Source organism: Saccostrea echinata, unplaced genomic scaffold (genome assembly GCF_033153115.1).
Source record: "Saccostrea echinata isolate AGI-Se365-2 ecotype Australia unplaced genomic scaffold, CSIRO_AGI_Sech_v1 ptg000075l, whole genome shotgun sequence".
NCBI classification, from domain to species: Eukaryota; Metazoa; Mollusca; class Bivalvia; order Ostreida; family Ostreidae; genus Saccostrea; species Saccostrea echinata.
Window position 1 is genome coordinate 1754951 of NW_026889824.1, and position 9297 is coordinate 1764247.

Here is a 9297-nt window from a genome sequence, read left to right on the forward strand (position 1 = left end):
ATGAGAAGCAGATTTTCGTCTTGTTTGTTTGTTGTTGTTTTTTTTTAACCTTGAAAGAGCATAATGGTTCGACACTATTTTTATCTTAATAAAAAAAAAAAAACAAGCAAACAAACAAAACACTAGACTGAGAGTCTAGAATTGTTTCTTCCGTATAAAGTGCACTATTGACATAGTATGTGTTAAAGATTAAGTGTTGTACTTATATCTCTCCTAGAAATCCGACGAAGGCGTGATTCTAAATTGAATGTTCGTAAACACATGGGATATGATTATCCATTATTTGTTCTAAAAATTTAATAATATATCATTCCATTTCCGTACTTGAGATAATAAATTATTATTCAGCCACAATTGGTATATGTTTTTAATTCAAAAATACCTTAAGGAGGCTGGGGGGTCAACAAATTAACCATCAGATATAACTTAATTTTTTAGATATGATATCTTAAGCTGTCAACTATCATTTGGCAAAGAAAAATTTCATTTTTAGTTTTAAAATTTGATCATTTTTGTATATCTTCATATGGAGCTCTTCTTCTAAAGAAGATCAATATAGCCTGAAAATGGCCACAACCACCCAGCCTTCTTAAAATGATTATATATATATATATATATATATATATATATATATATATATATATATATATATATATATATATATATATATAGTTTACAAGTATTTTTAGCGTAAACAGTGGAGTAGATTACAACTAGAGTGATTTGTTTTTTAAATAACAATCATGACTACTAATATTTGTTTGCATGTACATTAAAGAAATTAAAAAATCTGTTTTTAATTTGGAGATAACTAATTTAGTCTTGAATTTTGCCATAAACTGTTTTTAACATTAACATATTCTAAATTACCCAACAAATAAGCAAAGTTTACATATCAATTAATCAGGGTTTTCATAAAAAAAAAGCAAAATGTAACATTTACCAAACCAAACCCAGAAGACTATTGAGTGTTTTTTTTTCTCTTTTTTTTTTGGGGGGGGGGGGGGGAGGGGGGTATTTCTACATGGCACACCCCTAGCTAATATCATGCAGTGATGTTTAACATATACGGTATCAAATAATTCTCATCCACAACATCATGCGTTACACAGTAATCTCTGCATCATATCAACAAGGGTGTGTCTTGTATAAGATTTCAATCAATTTTCGATTGATACAACTTCAAACTATAATTAAACTCTTCATGTTATTATATAGGTCATTGTGTATAGTTTTCCTGTATATTCTTTTCCTTAATGATATGCCAGATATTCGATTGTTTAAATAAATAATAATCAACTATATATCATTCTAACGATATATTACTTTTATTTAAGGAGTTCCTGCTTTCAGAAGTCTTGAGAAATTTTTATTAAGTATATTTTAAGTAACCTCACACATAGCTTGATTAGAAGTTCATTATATATAAAATAAAACTTAAATTTAAAGTTAAATTAAAGTTAAACTAGAAGTTAAATTGAAAAAATGGGGTCAATATGCTTCTTTTCGCACTATGATGCATTTAATATGACCTTTTTGCACCGTAATTGTATCTTACACATCAATCACTTTTTCGAAGTTTTTCTTCAATACTTTTTTCCCAAAGAATTCATCAGAAACTTGTCCATCGGATGAGACCTTATGAACCGAGGTCCCTTGTCGCCTTATTGCTCAGTGGTCCTAAGTGCCGAGTTTGCAGTCCTCAACCGACCAGTAGTGGCTTCTCCATAATAAGAGTGAAAAATTCTAGAGAGGGACGTTAAACAACAAACAAACACGATTTGGTGAAAGAATTCATAATAATTAATTCTATTCGTAATTCGGAACAGCAAAAAAAATATCTCACTGCACAAAATAAGTCTGTGTGCAGACTGCACTAAAAATTGGAATCCAAACTTAACAGTACTATAAAAACTTATAATAAGGAGGGAAAGATTTTCTTCTAAGGTTTAATATGATGCAGAATTTTAGAAATAGGGTCAGGACAAAATCTGCTCAAAAACCGAGGATCGAAATTCCTTAATGGTTATATTGTAAAACAGAAGGCTAAAGTAAGAGGTTCTAACAAACTTTTCTCAAAAGCTCACGAGTGACATACCTAAACTTAATTATATGTAAGAAATTTTCAGTAATCTGGATGCTTCATAAATCCAATTGACTGAACACATGCGTCCATATTAATGAGGGTCTACTGTATCAGATACCCGATCGCTTTTAGTACCTGTATATTTAATGGTATATACCGACATTAATATGCAGAGATGCTCTAGACCTCTTCATGAACGTAATGAATTCTATTTTGTATGAAGTCATTCTAAGGTATGCAGGATATATGTATTTTTATTTTAAAAAAAGAAAAAGAAAAGAAAGGCAGTAAAAGGATTATTTCTAGACTATTACGGCTGAAAGTAGTCTCGTTTTACTGTTGACGTGCAGTATCGAAAATAATAAATTTTAATTTTTTTCTGTCAATCTGCAAATCTCATACTTCATTATCCCTCTATTTTACTTGTAATTGAAGGTAACTTTGTATCGAAAATAAATAATGCGTCAGTCCTAATTTCTTACTATTTGTCAAAATAAGAGGCAGACAGTCTCCAGTTCTATTAGCGTGATAAGAAAAGCATTTAAAATCATAAATACGGGGACAAAATTTGCATTTACTGCGTGCCAAATCAAAGTTTGAAGTATAAATGCATTAAATAATTGACAGATGAGAACTTACAGTTGTCTCCGATGTGTTGTGATATGTTTCCACCATGATTTTTTTTATTCAACTGAAGAAACACAACTTCGACAAGACGTGCAATATACAGTGTAGTTCTATGAATGAGTTAATTTAATTGATTAGTGGAGTGAATTATCTATTTATGACTTACGTTGTTTGGTTACAATGGTTACAATTATCCGTACTTCCTATTTTTTACTTTATTTTTAACTAGTACTTCTGTATGAAAAATCCGATTATTGAAATGTTGAAAATTGCGGTCGGGGTTGCGGCTGCCAAAAGGGTACATCGTTTATCCGGACATCTCCTACATTTTTCAAGATAGGAACTTTTTAATTTGCTAATCAATAGTACCTATATCAGATATGTGTATAGTACTTGTATTTAGGTTTTTTTTTTTGATAATTTATGAGTAAAAATACTAGCTACATAGTCCATTTTTAAAAGTATTGTATACAGGGCGCATCATTTGTCCGGTAATTTCCTCCTACAGTTTTCAAGATAGGAAGTTTTATTTTGCAGATCAATTGTACATATATCAGAAATGTGCATAGTACATTGATTAAAAATGTGGAAAAAGTGGTAGTTGCATTTTAAGCAAACTATGTTCATAGCGTACATGTTGGAATGTCACTGCCTATTTTTTCAGAATAGGAAATTATAGTTAACATGAGAAAATTCAAATACCAGTACTATTCACAAAAAGAAAACTCAGTTTGCTGACACATTGTCAGCTTTCCCCTTGTTAGTAATTTTATGAAATAATAAGACACTCTAAACATTACACAGAAATCTTTGTAATTTTTAAAAATCTAATTCTTCATGAAAATGTTAAAAAAGATGAAATGCCAATTACATTCACTTACATTCGTTTAAAATGTTTTAAAGATAATCTGAAACAGGATAACAGTGTGAGTACAGATATAATCAATTTAACTTACACTTGCGTTGAAAGAATTCCATATTATGAAATCATCTTTAACATACATTTTCTGTGAAATGTGTAAAATTTTATTTGCATTATTTTAAGGTAATTGTTCCCATACAAACCATTAGTACTAGGCCACTTTTTTGTGCATTTTGACTAAAATTGATAATTATTGAACTAGAACGCATTTAATTTTTCTTAACATTCTAGTTATATACTTCTGTATGAAATTTATAAACAAATAAGTTCAAACTTTTAGAATTGTTCACTATAAAAATGTACCAAAACGTTTACAATGATATTATTTAAGTTAAGTTTAATGCTGACTCACATCTTAGCATGTTGAATACTTACCTTATAGAACGAATGACCTGATCTCTTACATGTAGGTATTCTTTTCAGTCATGTTCACCAAAGAACTACGAGGGTTGTCCATAAAATTCGTAGAGATTGACGTTTTTGTCAAAATTCTTGGTTCTAGATATACTTATTGTACACCAAAATATTTGTTATGAAAATCCAAGACAGACTAGTTTGATTTTTTATTGTTTGAACTTAATATAATTATTGTAAAAATCGCGGTTTTTAAGGATCCCAGAAAGTGCGAATGGCCAAGGTTAGAATGCCATAAGTTTTGAAATAAAGTGTTCTAATTGAAATGATTATTTTCTTTATAAAGCAAGCCGAATAATAAAAAAAAATAATGTGTCGGAAATAAAGCGGCAATTGTTATTCTCTGATATCTTTAATATCGATTATTATACATAAATAGACAGAAAAATCGACGTCGGTCATCCGAACGTAACAGCGTTCATTCATAAAATTATGTTTTAATTTTGTTGAAACGACGACAAAGACGAAATGTTGATTCAAACTACTTGAAATTATTGGAATATGTTAGGTTCATTCATTTGAAATCGGATTTTACGATTTTTCAGTGGTGCGTACAATTTCCGAGACACTACAAGAAGTGGAAAACTACTGTTATTTGATGAAATTAGGATATCCCTCTTCATGACGTTGTTATGAATTTAGCGCAACGTCGGACTGGGCTGTGCAGTCAGTGTATACAAAGCGTTCATATTAATGACGCTCGTAAATTATCGTGTATTGTTTTAATTTTTGAAACTCAAATCAATAATGGTCTGTACATAAACTTGGCAATGTGACATATTAAAAGAATGTAGCGTGTGTCTATGAACGTGTGATAAAAAAATGTGATTCAAAATTCATATTTTTGACGTTATCATGAAATTAGTTATGCGTTAGACTGAGCCATGTGGCTTGAATATACAAACTATTTCCACCTATAACGTTCTTAAAATAGTGTGTACTGTTTTATATTTTATATTTCCTAAATCATGGTCTATATTAAAATATTATTGTACACGTTTGCCAGTGCAGACTTTATTAGGAAAAGTATATCATTTGTCCACGAGTTTTATACGCCTGTATATACTTAAATAATTTGTAATATCAATTTGTATTTCTTCGCTTCACCCGCTTCAAACCGGACCAAGCACAATGGATTTGCTAAAAATGAAAAATGTATTTGCAATGCGTATAGTTACAAAGAAGTACGTGTATTGTTTAAATATTTCAAAATATTCTTTAGTAAAACTTTTGATCCTCCATTGTGGCCCCTCCTTACCCCCGAGGTCCTGATTTGAAAAAAAAATGTTGCATGGCATCTAATGATAACACAGAAAGTAGAGTTAAACAAATTAATGCTCAATAAATGCTACAGTATGAAAATGAAAGGTCTTCAGTAATTGTGTAGATTTACAAACCTCTGTGCCCATCATTTTGAAGACATAGTAACGGCTTTTAACAAATTCAATAAAATGAAAGTTGTTAGCCGAGGCATACTTTTAGCTCAGTATTTCAAAAGACATAAACATGAAGAATATTGTTTTCAGAATTGAGAAAGCTTTATTCAAAACGAAATATTACTATCCTTTGTTTGCGATATAATTGAAGTTAGTTACACATTTTTTGCTGTTTGTACATCAAAATATTCTGAGTACAATACAAATCTTTGAAGAGAATTGTTTATTTCACTGCGTATTTCATTCAGACTTAAAGGATTGGTAAATGGCATTAAACAAACATGAATCTTAACATAATACTCTGATTTGCAAAACATAAGAATAACATAGCAGTTTTGTACAGCAAGCATTAATCTAACATAATTATTTTGCACAAATTTGAATCCAGTAGCTCTGTGCTAGATCAGAAACCAATAAAAATAGCTTTGCCAAATAAAACATTTAACAGTATTTTTGCAGAAACGTAAATTTAACATACTAGTTTTGAACGAATGTAAATCTACCATCTAGTTTTGCGCAAATAAACGTCAAATTAACATTGTATATTTGCGAAAAATTAAAAAAAAATATCTCTGGTTTTATTTAGCAGTTTTCCACAAACATGAATTTTACATAAATCAAAATAAATCTTACAGCTGTAGTTTTCTGAACTATTCTAAATTGTACTGAAAATCAGCATTTGACTCATTGAAAATGTTCACAAAAAATATCTCAGAATTCATAAAGTAAAAAGTATTTATACCCATGGTATTTCATCAAAGTTCATCACAAGAGATAATCATATTATAGGGAAAATTATCAAATCTTATATATTTTTTAAGGAAATGTGAATAAAAACACCAGATAAGCATTTCCTAATTAAAGATTATCAACAATTAAAAAAAACTATTGGTATCCAGGCATTCAGAGAAAAATTACAGTTTTAAAAAAATATATACTAGTTTAGCTATTGTGTTATGTTCAATTTTTATACAATACATGGTGTAAAAAAAGCTTGTGTTATAATTCTGAGACATCACAGATCATGCCCAGTTTCATGCTAATAAGCATTAATATCTAAGGCAAGATAAAAGGAAATACAACGTTCTCTTTTATTGCTGCAAATTTCTACTTTTTATAAAACCGTTTGTAAGACTTCAAAGAATCTTGAATCATATTTGGATGCATGAAATGTTTTCATGTTTGTTTAATGCCGCTTTGAGAATTTTTCAGTAATATTGAGATGCCACAACTTGTCGGTGGAGGGCTTCAAAATTTTGACCTTACTCGGCACTTAAGGCCTTTGAGCAGTGATGGATCTTTTTTGTGCCAGCACCAACTGCGACACGGTAACTCGATTTATACGGTCTCATCGAAAGGACCGGTCGCCATGTCACACTGTGGATTCGAACCCGCGATCGACGTAAGGATCAACTCCTTACGCCGCAACTCAAGAGCAAACGCTCTAACCACTGTGCCTCATGGGCGACAAATTCATGAAAAGAAAATCGCTGTACATAAATATTTCAAGTTTCATTTCGAGACAATTAAAAAAATAATTTTAAGTGTTGCTGTTCCTGGCTTTCCTTAGTTACAGGAATCAAATGTTAGAATACAATTAACGCTGTCTATAGCCATTGTGAAATGTATTAAATCAACTTAGCAGTTTGGAAAGAAAATTGCAATTCATCTGTTTGATTTTTCTAGTAATATTGCAGGTAAAAAGTGCATATTGACAAAATTGTGAACTGCATTGAAATATTTGATACTTGAAGCAACTTTTTTTAACTTAAGAAGATCCTTCTTGAAATTAATATTCATATACATGTTAGAGAGCCATATATACCCAGTAATGTTTCTGCTTTCCCTGAAATGGTTATGGTAAAATGACAAAAGGCTGCCTAATTTATCTTTGTCTTCACCAACACAAACTCTCTCTCTCTCTCTCTCTCTCTCTCTCTCTCAACTATATGTTATGTTGGCATCTTTATCCTCTCGCTTGATACTTAATTCCAGTTGTCGCAGACTTTCATTTATATGAAGAAGGCACCATGTACCCATCATTTTCTTGATTCGGCGACAGATGAGCTTTTGAAGTTGTTGACAATTCTTTAAAATGTTAAAATTAAATATCAATTAGTTTCCTATTTTCAAAATTAACACATATTGAAAAAATATCAACAAAATCTATAAGAACGAGTAATTATTTAATATCAAAAATTCAAAGATTTTTGTGAATTTTCTCCTAATATAAATAATTGTTTTTACCAAGTGACGAGTAATTGGACGCCGCCAATGCATTAATATTAACTGAGTCATAGGTGCTCCTATAAATCAATAAACATTTATCTTTAAAAACCCTCCTTAAAAGTCAATCATTTTGTAATATAAAAATTCATTTCAAAATAATATACATATTAAGCTACAGTTTACCTGATCATTGCATTTTCTGCACCTGTAAATATTGACAGGAGTCATTATTTCTTTTTAAAAAAAAGATTTGAAGGGTTAAATATTGGATGAATTCAAGAGTTCATAACGTTACGCGCAATTTAACATACACTTTGTCAGATTTCTGGCTTTCAAAAAAATGATGACACTGGCAAGGAAGAACAACCCAGATATAATCACCAGAGTGCTTCCGATGGCTACAATTGTAAATCCTGAAAGTTAAAACAATTATCTCAATATTTCTTGGAAATTAATCATCGAAAGAGTTCGTAATTGTACATCTCATAAAAATATCACATAGTACATGTCAACGTATCATCTATTTTTGAGTTTGAGTTACTTGAGTGATTAAACTAAAGGTACGTATCACCAATTCATGATTTAGGGAATTCTTCTGTATAGCAGCCCGTCAGTATAAGTGGTTTGCTTGTTTGTTTAATGCCCCTTTGGGAATTCTTCATTCATATGGAAAGCCACCACTTGCCAGTGGAGGACTGCAAATTTAGACCTGTACTCTGCACTTACGGCCTTTGAGCAGTAAGGGATCTTTTTCGTGCCAACACCTACTGCGACACGGGACCTCGGTTTACAGTATCGTCTTAAGGGCCGGTCTCCACGTCCCGCAGTGGGGTTCGAACCCGCGTTTTCATTCCCTGTTCACACGAATGTGCATTTAATATTCAATTCGCAGTAAATGAATTCGAAGTAAAATAATGCAAATTAAACTGTAACGCGAATTAATTTTCGTTCACATCATGGTTAAAGCGCATTAAAATTTCATTTCTACAGGTAAGCTTTTCTGACATCATTTACAAATCACATCACCTGATGCAGAGCAGATTACATTAGACATAATTCAAATTATCTTCTCTTGGCGTTTAAACGGAGTTAATGCGAAGCAATTTGATGTGCAGTAAATTAATTCGAATTAAATTAATCCGCACCAAATTCTCCGTGTGAACGCGGTTCAAATTTAATAATGAAAAAGTGAAGATAACAAACGGATATCGATCTCAAAAAAAATCTATAAGTAATACAATTCTGTGAAGAAACAAATGGAAATTCAAGAGGTGGGATCAGGTGCCCAGGAGGAGTAAGCATCCCCTGTGAGTTAAGTTTAATTCGAATAAGACATTATGATCATCTTACTCAGCACCTCTAGAGAACATATTCTAACTACTCAGCCACGCGAACTACCAAAGAGTTAGGTTGTTTTACAGATGTTTATGTTTGAATAGTGTAGAAGCCAAGAGACCTTTTTATCGAATGTTACTACTAGAATATCTGTGAATGTCTTCAGGAAGAACACGTTATGTGAAGGGGTTTTTTTGATCATTTTTTATCTTAATATGATCATACATTAATATACATGTAAATTACAG

General features: G+C 31.0%; 1 long non-coding RNA gene across 1 annotated transcript; it reads right to left on the minus strand.

Annotated features, from left to right (window-relative positions):
* Positions 1–7732: 7732 nt before the first annotated feature.
* Positions 7733–8111, minus strand: LOC133176476 (uncharacterized). The gene is made up of 3 exons (XR_009719468.1): positions 8026–8111; positions 7898–7919; positions 7733–7791 (listed from the first exon to the last, which is right to left on the minus strand). It is a non-coding gene; the product is annotated as an uncharacterized LOC133176476 (long non-coding RNA).
* Between the last annotated feature and the right edge of the window lie 1186 nt (positions 8112–9297).